This window comes from Sinohyriopsis cumingii, chromosome 19 (genome assembly GCF_028554795.1).
Source record: "Sinohyriopsis cumingii isolate HCF-2022 chromosome 19, ASM2855479v2, whole genome shotgun sequence".
Taxonomy (NCBI): domain Eukaryota; kingdom Metazoa; phylum Mollusca; class Bivalvia; order Unionida; family Unionidae; genus Sinohyriopsis; species Sinohyriopsis cumingii.
Window position 1 is genome coordinate 7,936,380 of NC_142979.1, and position 14,558 is coordinate 7,950,937.

The 14,558-nt window shown below is 38.1% G+C and overlaps 1 protein-coding gene across 11 annotated transcripts in view; it reads left to right on the forward strand.

The window, feature by feature from the left end:
* LOC149775107 (RIMS-binding protein 2-like) overlaps window positions 1-14,558 on the forward strand; it is a 381,635-nt gene that overhangs the window by 185,844 nt on the left and 181,233 nt on the right. The window lies entirely within an intron of this gene.

A 14,558-nucleotide genomic window follows, 5' to 3' on the forward strand; every position in this document is an offset into this window, starting at 1 on the left:
TTTCGCTCAATGAGCTTAGCTGCGAAGTATTTTGGTATTGGATCGCGTTCGGTTCAGCGTGTCACAGAAAATGTTATCAAATCAACTTTTTCAAGTAAGTTTGATAGCTGGATCATATTTTATTATGTAGATAACTCTGCAGCGACTGCGTGAAAAGTCAATGATACAATTATTTCCCCGTTGTCACCGACAGGTACAAGCAGACGATTTTCTGCACAAGGAAGTAAATAACTTTGTTTTTCCTCTTGACAAGTCAAGGTGACAGCGCAAGAATGATTTTATCTTCCGGATTTTATCAAAGTAAACGCGTATTTATCTTTTTTTTCACAGACAATATCGCTATTTTATTACACTTGTTCGGGTTTATGGCTCATCTGTGGTTTCCACATGATCATATTTAAGAATATACGTTTTAAACAAATCACGCTGAGCTATTTCTGAACTTTCAAGTATCAGTCAGTTTATATACAATATCGTCCTGATATCATATTGGGGTTTCGAAACCCAACGAAGTTGCACAACTTTCTCCGTTATCGCCCCGTTTCGGGGTAACCTTTTACCCCAAAACAGGGTTGATTTCAGGGGTAAGTGTGCAACTTGTTGGATGTAGAATTATAACCCCGCATACTGTCCTTAGGATAAGTTATATATGTTTGTGCCGTCTTAAGATAAGTTAGAATTAAGTCCTAGGATAAGTTATATATACAATTGTAACTGCTGTAAATAGCTTCTACTATATGTTTGTACCGTCCCTAGGATAAGTTAGAATTAAGTTATATGTTATGTGTTATCCCCATATGAGCCTTGCTAGCATATCAGATGGTAAGCTAGGAGGTTCACAAATGGGGAATGTCTCGTCGTTTCGCAAACACACCCTCTGGGCTTTCTAGACTGTTATTTGGCAGTTTAGGAGCTCAATCGGGGGTAGTGTTTCCGCACCCTCCTGAGTTTGGTAGGATGTCATAAGACACCCTAGAGACTCAAAGGACATGTAATGTTTTTTTATTTTAAATATTTAAAAATATATATAAATATGAATCAAGAAAATATCAATAATGTGATTGATGCTATTAAAAAATTAGAAAAACAAGGATTTAATATATTACTAAATGTTGAAACTATTCTGTCAGATTTTGAATCATTATACAAAGCTAAACCCGCAGGGCGTTATATTCTTCCTGCTCAATATCGATTCATAAAGATGATCCAAAATAATTTGTATAAATCGCTGGCCAGCGTAGCGGAGACACAAATAAATGAATTTGTTCCACTGTCTCGTGCAGTCGAAAAGATCAGGCTGGCACTGGCAGCCGAGTATGAAACTAAAAAGATAATTAACAATCGGGTCCGGAAATTAAAGTATTGTATGTCTGCTGAAAATCCAGAGAATTTTGAAGTCAATGATAGCTTTTTCACAGATGATGAAGTCATTCACGAAGTCAACGGGAAGTAAATACCTCACCTTGACTTCGTCAGATACCTTGATAAAATCAAGGAAGTGAAATCGGGTACCTAGAAGTGAAATCGAAAGTAAAAAAAAAGTAATATTTTTTTTTTACTGTGTAAATTATGCAACTGTCCGATTTCGTTGGTTTTCATAGCAAAATACCCCACAAAATTCGTGACTTTGGTCTGTTTTGTTAAATTTCACCGACAAATACCGTTATGAATCTGTGACTTTGGTCTGTTTTGTTAAATTTTACCAGCAAATACCCCCATGAATCCGTGACTTTGGTCAGTGGTTAAAAAAATATATATAAAGTAAAATATTTTTGAAATTCTTCGAATTTCAGGATGGAAATGTCTTAGGATTTTCACTGCAGGATCTTATCGAGATGATCCCGTGAAATGCACGAGTGAGCAACATTGAGGATTTGGTCTGCATCACAAGTAATCATCGTGATATTGTTTTTGCGGAGTTGCTTCAGCTGAAAATCTGTCAGTAAAAAGTCATCATTGCCGTGTTTATCGATGATTATTTTAACAACGCCCGGGGAATGATTTCCGGTAAATATTTTTCGGATGAATTCTTCAAGCGCGCTTTTGTCAACGATGGAACATTTCACGTGTTGATACATACTATTATTTTCGCGTTCATTTAATATAATTTATTACGACAGTGCTGTCGCTGATGGTGATGTCGTTGGAAACGCCAACCGGGCTATCATCGGAATCACTGGAAACACTTTGTATTTCAGATTCACAATCATGCTGTGTTTCACTGTCACTGTCAGTGGAAATGTCGGACACATTTTCATCTTCATCACTGACAACAAAATCACTGTCAGAGAGGTCATCATCGGACTCATACTGTTGGTAATTCGAAGATTTTTTGGACATTATTATGATAGCGATATCGCTAATTGAAAGTCTTAAGATGGAAATCGTTTCACGATGAAAGTCCTTAGGACGAAAATCGTTTCACGATTTTACCAGCAAGTTTATACTAACAGTCTCCCCACGCAGGTCCAACAGTCTATGTTGCTGGTCAGTGACTTTAAAATTTATCCTTGTCAGCGTCGGGTTATGACACCGCAGAAATACAGGATTGATTGGCTCTTGCACAATCAAAAATCCAGGTGGTTCTCAAGGAGTAAATGAATACAGTATAAACCCCTGCTGGGCTTGATTCGATGTTGTCGTGGTTACGCTGTAACTGCCATCGATGACATCACATACAAGATTGACCGTGACGACATCAGTGATTGCTACGATGCCCGGAGAAATATGCCGGCCATCGCTCGCTGTGGAATTATTGTGTGCTAAGATAACGGGTTCTGGTAGTGTTCGTTTGTGTTGTGCAAGTATGTCATCGAAGTATTCATCGACGATATCAGTGACGAATTTTCACAAGATGACCGGGGAAACATATCCTGGTAATTTAAAATTCGGCAGTTCAGCTTCGGTCAGCGAGTACTTATCCAAAAATTGTTGTTTAATGATGGAGCTACTGTCGGTTACTACCTGAATCATTCGCTGGTTAATATATTCCATATCTGCGGCAATCTGATTTAATATTTCGATTTGCTTAATAATTTCTCCACGTGAACCTGTTACATCAGAAAGATGTTCTTGGAAGCGTTGCCGTAGATGCGCTAGTTGCGTGCGGTGCGCCACATTAATAGTTTTAAAAAATTCAGTAATTTCGCTCAGATAAACACGAAATCCTAATCCTCCCACCCCCGTTGAATATGTTGCATGAGTAAAAGTCAACACAATATCGCCGCCATCGCTAAGAGGCGGGATCCACCTATCCACCGTTGCACCTTTTATATCATCCAGACGCGGCCTATAACCGGGTGTAATTCCGTGATATGACTTCGCGTCGGTGATATAATCGGATTTTTCGGGTGCAGGGGGTGTTATTGGTGGTGCCGGTGGTGGATTTTGAGGCCATCCTAATACTGTTCTGATTGAACTGTTATAAATGTCTACGTGGTAACCCGGTGTTGAGATTTCGATGACCGTTGACAACGTTGGCTCGTGTGCTGTTATGCTGATCTTTGCTTCTTTTCCGGTGATACGTTTTATTTGACGCTGTATTTCTTTGTTGATTTCTTCTATCTGATAACTCCCAGTGGGAAGTGTAATAGTATTCCAATCTGGTGTGCCATCAGTGCTATTCTGATATGAAAAAACAAATGAGTTATTCGGCGATTGTCCATGAAATGATGTCGACCTGATATTGGGCCAACTATGATATACTCGTAATTGTGCCAACGCGATTTCACTTACTGGAATTGCAGTTGGAAAATTAATGCTGAACTCTGGTTGCGTCGAAGATATTGATATCATTGTGGTTCTTACCGGAGTTGTATTCGCGGCTATGTCGAGCAACGCTTGGCGCTGAATTATCTCCATTGTTATTGTTATTGTTGGTTTTTAAATGAAAACCGTTTATGGTTTCAGTATTCACCGCGCGCTCATAGTCGTTATATATACCGGACATCAGTGTGAATTCAGAATCTGATATGTTGTTGTCGTCTACACTGGATGATATCAACGAGGACAATTTCGAGTAGGCGCTGTTGGCCGCGTTGGCTACCCGCGTATACTCGTGTAATTTTGTTATTGCGCACAAAGATATTTTTTTCGCGATGATGTTGGCAACTCCTGCGATCGTTGTTGAGGCAGAAATTGTGATTGTGATAGCGATTGCAGCAGTTACCGGAGTTAGCGCTGATAATAGCACACCTGTGGATGCAACTACCGCGGATACCGAATACACAGTTATGTCCAGTGCGGTCACACGGCGTTTGTATTTTTTTATTTTTGTTGCGCATCTGTCAATGGTGTTTTTCAACGTTGATTGCCATTCGCGTACCTGATCATACCGGTATTGCTGAGCGCTTAATGACTCTATCATCGGTGTTGTCGTTGATGCTGATTTCATTATTCAATTATGCGGTAACCAATTGAGGCGTTTCTGCGACGAATTCCAAACACCACCAGTAGGATGTTGCGGTTAATTTCTTGTCTGCGGCTTCAAGTATAAATATTTCTTCGGTTCCGCTGTTTAGTATTATAGTTACAACCCCGGAATACTTATTGGTGGAATGTCTCCAAGGATATGTTGTGAAGATTTCAAATTTAGCGGCTGAAAACACAGACAACCTGTACACGCCAGTGGCTGTTGCTGTGTATTTGATAGTATTATTTTGTCGGGACCATGTTGCGAATCCCGATGATACCGTGAATACGATGTTGGTGATATGCCCGGGAGTAACTGTAACGGGGACTTTAATCAGACTGGTTTTGTTAACGATATCAGGAATACCTGATACGATATCTTGCTGTGTTTGTTTGATCGTGTCAATGTCGGTCTTGATATCAACGAGTTTCACGTCGATGACTGGAGGAGCCCCAAAGAACTTATCTACGGTCTCTCCAGTTTTTGCGAAGTTTCTTCGAAATCTTGTAAACGCAGTCACTTGAACATCATACTCTGCCCGCAACGTGGCTAGTTTACCGTCAACGGTGTCTACGTATTGTTTGTTTGCGGCATCTTCGGGACCTTCCGGATTTTTTAGAACGGTTATTTTGTTGCCGTTCATGCTGAGTTCACCTGTCATTGTATCACCGGTCTTCGCTACACGTTCCCGGGCGACTTTTCGTGCATCATCTCGCAGCATCGCAATTGATATTGACGAATCTCTGATTCTGCCGCTGTCAGTGAATACAACGATGTTGTCCGTGACAGCTCCAATAACCCTGCGAATTATGACATTCCACTTAATGTTACTGGTTCTTAGCTTGCCGTGCCTGTCCTGAAAAATAACAACCTCATCTGGGTCTATCCCGGTCAGATTTAAAAGATCATCAATTTCATCTTTGGTCGCATACTTCGATAAATCGACGTCTTCGCGGCGCTCCTTGGATCTGCTTGATCTTCCGTAAATATCAACCATTATCTGTTATGGGGTTGTTTAAATTTGGAAATCATTGATGATTTTTCAACGTGTATTCGTGCACGACTTTGTGAGGAGGAATCGCTGATTTCGAGATCGCATCAAGAACATTCAATACCTGCTGACCACATATCGGAGGATCGGTTAGTGTTTGTGTTGGTAACGTTGACTGCCAAACTGGAATTGAAAATCTTTGGACGTACCTGAGAAATTCAACTGGCGGTGCTAGCCCGTACGAATCGAAATAGATAATTCTGCGTGGATCGATCGCGTAAGCAACCCAGTGAGTTCCAGGGCCTTCCTTGTTGTCGAGATTAATAATTCCTGTTTCTGGATTATTCGGTGTTGCTGGTAATTCATCTCGCATAAATACACCTCTGAAGGATTTTATGCGTAATTGTTTAGCAGCATTAAGTAAATCAAAATTAGAAGCTGGAAGCTTCAATGCTGGAAATGTTTTCAGAACCTTTTTGGGTACCATGACGCCGGAGTTCCCGGTAGTCTTAGACCGGATCCCTTTTTTTTGTATCCTTTCCTGGTGGCTTTCTTTAGTGCCATTCCAGCAGCGGTTCCTACTGCTCCTAACGCAGCTGCCTTTGCGACTGCGGGAGCAGCAGCAGCTATCAGTGCTGGTATCGCTGCGAGAAGAGGAAATATACCGCCGGTTTTAACCATATCTTTGACCGCGGCCGGAGAGAGATCAAGTCGAACTCCAGTCGTTGATTGCTTCGCTTTATTGAAATGTTTTTGTTGGGTTTTAGTCAGCGACAGCTTGTTTGGACCACCCGCTAGCTGATCGTGCTTTAACGTTATTGATGTCCCACATGTGCTCGCGTTTTTCAATTGTAATTTCTGCACCTGACCAGGAGTCAGAGTGACATTAATGTAACTATATGACATTTTATTTAATACGATATTGATCTAATTGCATTGTTTTAACAATGTTACAAGTGGAAACCTGAAAGGTTCTGGAGCGCCTACAGGTTTTCTACTGGAGCATCGATGACTCTCATTCGGCCGCCAACACCCTCAAGCAACACTGCCTTATCGGAAAGTATGATAGCGATCGCTCTAAAACTACCAGCTGGTATAGGACCGTCTATACGAGCTTTGAAATGTAAATCAACAACAGATTGTTTAACAAGATCAATATGTTCCAACGAAAAGTAATATATCGGATACAACGTTGTAAAATCTTTTTGTGATATTTGCAGACCAGTATCCACGTTAAGGTCGCGTCCCATAAATGACATTAAACGATGATACGCACGTGCAACACGATTACCGTCGTAATCTATTAATATATCCTCGGATGGTTCTTGATGTCCATTTATTCTCAACGAGACTTCAGAGACATTAAGATTGTCAAATACCATCGGATTTTCTTGCTGACTGTTTAATCTATTACTATTCTGAAATGCGATGAAGATATGTCGTGGTGCTGTTAATCCACGTTGCGATGAAATATGCCACGTGAACGATCCAGTATTATCACCCTGAAGAGTGTCTGTGGTTGTCGTTTTCCAGGACAGTAGTGTTTTACCACCTGTATCCATAAAAGAAAATAGTCGTTGTTCTTCAGCGATTGACGGAGACATCACTGGCATCCACAGCGATAATTTAGTTAACGTCACTTTACCAGCGTCAGCAACATCAGCATTTCGCCAGATAGCATCACTATCATCACCTTTTCGTACAACTGTGTGTTTGGAGCCGAATATAACCTTGTGGACATCTCTGCAAAATCCAAAAATATGAGACAGCGGAATCACACATGAGAACTGACCATTACCATTTAACATGGCTTTACGCGCTGCAAATCCTAGATTATGAGCCGGGTTTGGAAAATATAAATCTTCAACATCAGCATCAGCGGCTCCAGCATTGTTACGTGGTCGTCTAACAATATAAGGACTTTGATCAGCAATGTCCCTGGCATCCTTTGCAAACATCATTGACGGTCCGGCTGATCTAGTATAATCATCCGAATATCTTGCTAAACCGATAATTGTTGTAGCAACGTCGATATTATCATGAATTGTTTCAATTTCTTTTCCATCTATCATGTATATGGCGCTTTTAAATAATGCCATGATGCCGTTGTTAACAAAACCAACTTTATCAGCTGCGTCATAAAGGGTGTTATCATGTTTTGTTAATCTACCTTCGACTTCTATGAAGGCCTCAGTGGGTAAGAAATATCTACTTGTATCCTGGACTTGCAGTTCAATTCGCCCTGGTTTATTTGGTTCTCGTGCGTCATAAGAATAATACTGATAATCACGTAAAGAATCATCCTTAAGTACTGGTTTGGACATATTAAACGCGTCATTGGATTTGTGTACAAACATTTTATTATGAATACAACGGTCTAAATAAAAAATATTATCGTCGTCGGAAACCACTACCGGCTATCAAATTAGCAATTAAACTATCTTGCAGCGCTTTGGAGGTAATTCCCGTTGTTGCGAGCTCAGTTAATTTCTGATTTACAGCCTTATTTACTACGCTACTAACATTTGCCGGCATAGCTTCGGTTTATGGTAGTTTTACTGGCGGCTGAACCACACGTGGTTTTCTTCGTGTCAGTTGGGCTATTCTGTCTTTGATTGATTGAAATGCTTTCCCAGCAAGATTACCAACAACGCCAATAGCTTTATCCTTGACAACATCAGCAGCCTTCATCGCAAATTGTTTTGCTAACGGTCCTGCCTTTGGAGCAATCCTTGTGACTAAATCTCTGACAACATCACCGACTCCATCTCCATAAACAACCTCGTATACTGGTAATCGTGAGTTTACTACTCTAACCATTCTTGGTCTGCAAAAAGAATCGTGTAGTATCATTTTATTTAATTATTGTTTCTCTAACTAAAATTATTAGTCGCTGTAATAACCGTCTGCGAGTTCGTTAATAAGTTCTCGATAGATGTGAGAATCCATGATGCCGCCGCGAAATAGTCGCTGACAGATATCAGCAGCTTCATTAATTATTTCCGGAGAGTTATTTCCGGCACGTTTTCCTCCGATGAGAACTTCTAGCCGCGATACATCATTGATAACATTATCAGGGCAAACAGCTAGACCAGATCCAGTTTTTGGTTGTTGTTCTGCAATTCTTGGGGCTAAAACATCTTGCGGTAAACTTTCAGGAGACGTTAAACCAATTATCAGCGACCTAGTTGGCTTGGATTTTTGACCACGTGGACCTTGTTCAGATGCAACCTCATATTCACTTAACGGGACTAGGTCAGTATCTGCTATCCTCCGCCGTTGTTGTTGTAAAGGTGTAGAAGATTTCTGCTGGGAGGATTCTAGTTGTTCTACCTGTTCGTTATAAACTTCTTTTACTTCTTCAAGGAGACCTCTGTATTCTAAATCATCATCTCTGGCCTGTTTTTTGTTTTTATATATATGATATATCCATTTAATAAAATTATCATCATTCACGGTTATAAAACCGGGTTTTAAGATACTAGATTTATTAAATATACCAATTAATATTTTTCTGGGCAGTTCTTCTCTTGGAGTTTTTCTGATATCTTCAACAAACCCTTCTCTAAATTTTGCAATCAGTCCAGTATTTTCCGCTATTGGTTTGGACGTGAGTTCAGTAAGAATTTCCCCAATACCTTCAAGTATTTCTCCGACGGCGGATGGAGGTTGAGTTGTTGGATCTCGTAAAATCTTTTTTATTTGTTTGGTTCTTCTAGCAATCTTTTCAGTCCGCGTAGCAGTTTGTTTTATCATTGGAAGAATACCTTGTTTTCGTTGTTCTTCTTGTTCTCGCAGCATCCGTCTCTGTTCCACAACATCCGCCACATCTTCAAAAGTCTTAGGCTCTCCCAGTAAAGCTCGCTCAGTGACCACCGCAGCTTTTTCAGTGGCTGTTGTAACGGGTTTAAATAATTCTTCTGCACCTGTTGCAAATTCAACTTGTGCTAGCTGCCGTGCTTGTAATTTTTCTCTGACACTATCACGAACAGGAAGAAATTTTTTTATTGCTTCTAGTCGCTCTCGAGCTAGTTTAGCAGAATGTGATTCTCCAATGTTGGCCATTATTGTTAACTTAAATTTTTAATTCACAACAGAAATCCTAAAATGATTAGCAGCAGAGAGACTGAGCCACCAACGTCGTCGTCGACGTCACCCCGCGAAGAAACTATTTTTTATAGTGTGTTATCGCCGTGAAATAACCCTTCCGGCCTGAAAAGAGGATTTAGTCATCATAGTTTCTGGCTAGAAGGGTTATTTTTGTGAAATAAGCCTTCTATCAGAAAAGTTTTTGATAGGGGTTCTGTTGAAACGAAACAGTTGGTGGGCTCAGTCTCTCTGCTGCTTCCTATGTTGGTAGTCTATGTCAGATCATAATGAATTGAATTAAATGAATGTCCTGTGTTGGTAGTCTATGTCAGATCATAATGAATTGAATTAAATGAATGTCCTATGTTGGTAGCTAGTCTATGTCAGATCATAATGAATTGAATTAAATGAATGTCCTATGTTGGTAGTCTATGTCAGATCATAATGAATTGAATTAAATGAATGTCCTATGTTGGTAGTCTATGTCAGATCATAATGAATTGAATTAAATGAATGTCCTATGTTGGTAGAGTATGTCAGATCATAATGAATTGAATTAAATGAATGTCCTATGTTGGTAGTCTATGTCAGATCATAATGAATTGAATTAAATGAATGTCCTATGTTGGTAGTCTATGTCAGATCATAATGAATTGAATTAAATGAATGTCCTATGTTGGTAGTCTATGTCAGATCATAATGAATTGAATTAAATGAATGTCCTATGTTGGTAGTCTATGTCAGATCATAATGAATTGAATTAAATGAATGTCCTATGTTGGTAGTCTATGTCAGATCATAATGAATTGAATTAAATGAATGTCCTATGTTGGTAGTCTATGTCAGATCATAATGAATTGAATTAAATGAATGTCCTATGTTGGTAGTCTATGTCAGATCATAATGAATTGAATTAAATGAATGTCCTATGTTGGTAGTCTATGTCAGATCATAATGAATTGAATTAAATGAATGTCCTATGTTGGTAGTCTATGTCAGATCATAATGAATTGAATTAAATGAATGTCCTATGTTGGTAGTCTATGTCAGATCATAATGAATTGAATTAAATGAATGTCCTATGTTGGTAGAGTATGTCAGATCATAATGAATTGAATTAAATGAATGTCCTATGTTGGTAGTCTATGTCAGATCATAATGAATTGAATTAAATGAATGTCCTATGTTGGTAGTCTATGTCAGATCATAATGAATTGAATTAAATGAATGTCCTATGTTGGTAGTCTATGTCAGATCATAATGAATTGAATTAAATGAATGTCCTATGTTGGTAGTCTATGTCAGATCATAATGAATTGAATTAAATGAATGTCCTATGTTGGTAGTCTATGTCAGATCATAATGAATTGAATTAAATGAATGTCCTATGTTGGTAGTCTATGTCAGATCATAATGAATTGAATTAAATGAATGTCCTATGTTGGTAGTCTATGTCAGATCATAATGAATTGAATTAAATGAATGTCCTATGTTGGTAGTCTATGTCAGATCATAATGAATTGAATTAAATGAATGTCCTATGTTGGTAGCCTATGTCAGATCATAATGAATTGAATTAAATGAATGTCCTATGTTGGTAGCCAATGTCAGATCATAATGAATTGAATTAAATGAATGTCCTATGTTGGTAGCCTATGTCAGATCATAATGAATTGAATTAAATGAATGTCCTATGTTGGTAGTCTATGTCAGATCATAATGAATTGAATTAAATGAATGTCCTATGTTGGTAGTCTATGTCAGATCATAATGAATTGAATTAAATGAATGTCCTATGTTGGTAGTCTATGTCAGATCATAATGAATTGAATTAAATGAATGTCCTATGTTGGTAGCCTATGTCAGATCATAATGAATTGAATTAAATGAATGTCCTATGTTGGTAGCCAATGTCAGATCATAATGAAATGAATTAAATGAATGTCCTATGTTGGTAGCCTATGTCAGATCATAATGAATTGAATTAAATGAATGTCCTATGTTGGTAGCCTATGTCAGATCATAATGAATTGAATTAAATGAATGTCCTATGTTGGTAGTCTATGTCAGATCATAATGAATTGAATTAAATGAATGTCCTATGTTGGTAGTCTATGTCAGATCATAATGAATTGAATTAAATGAATGTCCTATGTTGGTAGTCTATGTCAGATCATAATGAATTGAATTAAATGAATGTCCTATGTTGGTAGTCTATGTCAGATCATAATGAATTGAATTAAATGAATGTCCTATGTTGGTAGTCTATGTCAGATCATAATGAATTGAATTAAATGAATGTCCTATGTTGGTAGAGTATGTCAGATCATAATGAATTGAATTAAATGAATGTCCTATGTTGGTAGTCTATGTCAGATCATAATGAATTGAATTAAATGAATGTCCTATGTTGGTAGTCTATGTCAGATCATAATGAATTGAATTAAATGAATGTCCTATGTTGGTAGTCTATGTCAGATCATAATGAATTGAATTAAATGAATGTCCTATGTTGGTAGTCTATGTCAGATCATAATGAATTGAATTAAATGAATGTCCTATGTTGGTAGTCTATGTCAGATCATAATGAATTGAATTAAATGAATGTCCTATGTTGGTAGTCTATGTCAGATCATAATGAATTGAATTAAATGAATGTCCTATGTTGGTAGTCTATGTCAGATCATAATGAATTGAATTAAATGAATGTCCTATGTTGGTAGCCTATGTCAGATCATAATGAATTGAATTAAATGAATGTCCTATGTTGGTAGCCAATGTCAGATCATAATGAATTGAATTAAATGAATGTCCTATGTTGGTAGCCTATGTCAGATCATAATGAATTGAATTAAATGAATGTCCTATGTTGGTAGTCTATGTCAGATCATAATGAATTGAATTAAATGAATGTCCTATGTTGGTAGTCTATGTCAGATCATAATGAATTGAATTAAATGAATGTCCTATGTTGGTAGTCTATGTCAGATCATAATGAATTGAATTAAATGAATGTCCTATGTTGGTAGAGTATGTCAGATCATAATGAATTGAATTAAATGAATGTCCTATGTTGGTAGTCTATGTCAGATCATAATGAATTGAATTAAATGAATGTCCTATGTTGGTAGCCTATGTCAGATCATAATGAATTGAATTAAATTTCAGTTACAAACTAGTATCTGTTTAATTTTATCATTCTAATTTGCGTGGAACAAAGGAAGTTAAAGCTGTCACAATTTTTTTCTCCATTACTTTAAACTGAGCAATGAACTAATTTTCCTATCTTCTTAGACACCTGTAGCAAGGCAGATAATGTTGTTGTTGTTGTAGGGTTTAACGCCATTTTTCAGCACACGATAGGCCATACATGGCAGCCAGTATTAATGGTGGAGGAAGAACGCGGGAAAACCCAGAAAGAACCACTGACCCACAAGAAGCTACTGGCAAGCTTTCTCACATACCCACGTTAGGCGAATCTGCGACTCGAACCCACGCAGACAGAGGTGAGATGGCAGTGATCTGTAATGTAGAGCGCTTTAGACCACTCAGCCACTCGGGGCCCCTGGCAGATAATATTGTATTATCATGTTTTCCGTCTGTCTTTTCGTTTGACTATTTATCGTCCTGTCAATTCATCTGTCTGTTGCGCATGATTTGTACTAGAGGAATGGAAAACCTTATTCATTTGTTTGTCACTGTCTACTGTTACCAAATTTTGCCAATAGCTTCCATTTGGGGCTAAGGAAAGACCCTACTGATTTTGGGGTCAAAAGTCAAAGGGAATAATAATTCATACATACATACATACATACATACATACATGACTACTCCGATGGCCTAGTGGTTAGAGCATCCGCATCGGAAGCGGGAGGTCATGGGTTTGAACCCCGGCCAAGTCATACCAGAGACTTACAAAAATGGTACTAACAGCTGCCTCGATTGATGCTCAGCATTAATAGGTTAGTGTTAGGACTGGTCGGCCTGGTGTCAGGATAATGTGACTGGGTGGGACATCATGGTATGTGTCTGTGGCATGATGCCCCAGTGCTAGACAGCACTATAAACTGCCACACTGCAGACATAGCGATATGACTGAAAAACTGTTAAAGCTACATTAAAAATCTGCACATATGCCTGTGCACATACATACATACATGCACACATGCATGCACACACATGCATGCATACATATATACATACATACTCACATATATAAATACACACCCCCACACATGCATACATACATATATACGTACATACATACATGCATGCATACATACATACATACATACATGCATGCACACACATACATGCATGCATGCATACATACATACATACATATATACATACATACCCACATATATAAATACACCCACCCACCCATGTATACATAAATATATACGTACATACATTCATACATACATACATACATATTTATAATATACATTGCAAATGGTTTGCACTTCGAAGAAGCTTATTGATTTTTTGGTAGAATGGTCAAAAGTAAAGATCACTGTGACTGGTTTCTACACAATAACATGAGTTCTCCATCAGCTGGGTTTAACAAACTTTGTGGATTGCTTGAGATAAGGGTAAACTGTGTCAGTTGATTTTCGGATTAAGAGGTCAGTGGCTCATGTCATTGCAACTAAATGGAGAAAAAAAATTGTTTCTGCACAAAAAAACAGTATATCAGACTTGGACCGTAATTCATAGATGGCTAAACTTGGAAAAAGCATTATAATTTTTTTTCTGCACATATAACAACATATAGCAGTATTAAATAAGGGTCAGGCATCTAATATACCATTCATGGTACTTTGTTTTAAAGCAGTATGGTGCCAGTAGCTTCTTCAGTTTCAGGAAGTTAATACCTTTTATTAATGTTAAAGGTCAAGGTCACTGTGATAAGGAAAAGGATAAAATTGGTTTCCATGCAATAACATCAAACCTGGATGAAACCCGCATCAGACCCGGATCCAAGCTGCACTAAGGGGAAAACCTATCAAAGGAGAAAAAGGATTTTTTACAGAACTTAAGTTCCATGCCAAAGACCTGGACTAA